Source organism: Vigna radiata, chromosome 7 (genome assembly GCF_000741045.1).
Source record: "Vigna radiata var. radiata cultivar VC1973A chromosome 7, Vradiata_ver6, whole genome shotgun sequence".
In the NCBI taxonomy this organism is placed as follows: domain Eukaryota; kingdom Viridiplantae; phylum Streptophyta; class Magnoliopsida; order Fabales; family Fabaceae; genus Vigna; species Vigna radiata.
Genome location: NC_028357.1, coordinates 20509336 through 20511243, shown reverse-complemented (window position 1 = coordinate 20511243; position 1908 = coordinate 20509336).

The following is a 1908-nucleotide window of genomic DNA, read 5'->3' as shown; positions in this document are numbered from 1 at the left end:
ATGAATGAATGAAGCTCCCTCTTTCTGCCTCCCCTGGGTCTCTTTATATAGGGCTTGATTGGGCTTGGATTGTGAACATTCAGTTGATAGAATCTTTTATCTTATATCTTCCAAATAACTAAAAGATTTTGATAATTATAACATTATTTGGAAGATATTTTTTGTTGATATGCTCAAATTAAATTAATTCACAACTGAATTTTATCTTCTAGCGTTTCTGACTTTCCAAAATTGCACAAATGTCCCTGAAATTCCTCTATCTACGTTTTAGCCCCTTCCTTTCTTTTAAAATTTGCAGAAAAACCCCTCAACTGACCAGTCTTGACCAGATTCAAACAACATTGACCAGCTTTGACCAAAATAAAACCTCCAATGCGAGCCCGCCACGTGTCGGTTCCCTTCCCTACCCAGAATTAGGGTTTTGCAATTAGGGGTAAAGAGATTTGGGAGGCTCCATTCTGCCTCAGCCTGCGCTGCTTGAAGGAAGAATGCTCTGTTTGCCAATTTTTGCTTGCAAGTCTGGTTTTGATGCAGGTGGTGGATGCGTCTTCGTGGATGGTGATTTCACGGTGTCGATGATGGTTGCCATGGATGGCTGACGACGCGTGGTGCTTGCTTGATGGCGACCTGAAGCGAAAAAGGTGGAGGCGGAGGGAATCGCGATTTTGGCGAGGAAGATGAAGATGGTTGCGCGAAGGTGAAGGTGATGGTGGCCTGAGAGTTTCTGCCTCGCACAAATGGAAGATGGCGCTGGATTTGTAGGTGGTTCGATGGAAACAAAGAAGAAGTTGATGGCGATTTCTGTGTTTCTGGGTTTTCTGCATGTTGCGATTGCATTCTCTGGTTGGCGGTGGAGAAGCTTGCGCGAGGATGGTGATGCAATGAGAAGATGAACTCGTGTAGTGGAGGCAAAGCTGGGTTTCGCGGCGGCGACTCAGAGTTCGAAGGGTTTTGTTGGGTTGTTCGATTTGCAGGTAGTGATGAACGAAGGAGAAGATCGCGTGATGAAGATGGTGTTGTGCGACGGCGGGTTTGGGGTTTGGTGGCCACCGGCGTCCTTGCAGCATGGTGGTAACGGAGCGGTGCTTGGGAAAATAGTGGTGGCCATCGTTGATGGAGGATATGTGGCATTCAAGGTGGTCGGCGGCTAGGTCGAAGGTGGCGGCTAGGGTTTACAAAATTAGGGTTTCTGGAGAAGGTGGTGATGACGTGGCAAGTGGGCTGAGGTGGCATGTGCTGGTTGGTCTATCTGGTGTGCAGAGGATTTGGACATGTGGCGTGATCTGGTGAAGTCTAGGGTAGGAGGGGTGTGGATAGGAAAAGGTAGGTGGTGTATTCAAAATGGTTACTGTTAGGCTTCAGTATTGGCCTGATTTAGAAGAGAGGGGTGCATGTAGGGAAATTTGGGGGTGCAAGGGTAAAAACTGCCTGTTTGGCCCAACTGTACATTATTTTCTAAACAAAACCTGATTTTGGGTTTTAAATTGTAATTTGGACCAATAAAACTATAACTTCAGCTGCACAAATAAATATTAGAACATCCAAGAATAATTTATGTAATTAAAATCACTTTTTAAGCCCTTTTTGTTTCCAAACACGCTAAATCCAATAATCACAAATCCTCTACAAATCAATCATTTAAGCACAAATATTCTATCAAAAATTTTAATTTAAAGCATAAATGTGAACATAAATTTACACTCATCACTTTGCTAAAGAAAATGAATCTGTGAGTGCCTTAGAAATGAGTCAACGCTTCCCTAGAAATATAAAAATCTAGACGTGGTAACTGGATGTGACCATGCCTTTTTTCTTGAATGTAAAACATGTGTACAAGATAAAGAACACGTAGATAAATGAGTAATCTAAATTTCTTCAAATCACCAGCAAAAATGCTGTTGTTGGACG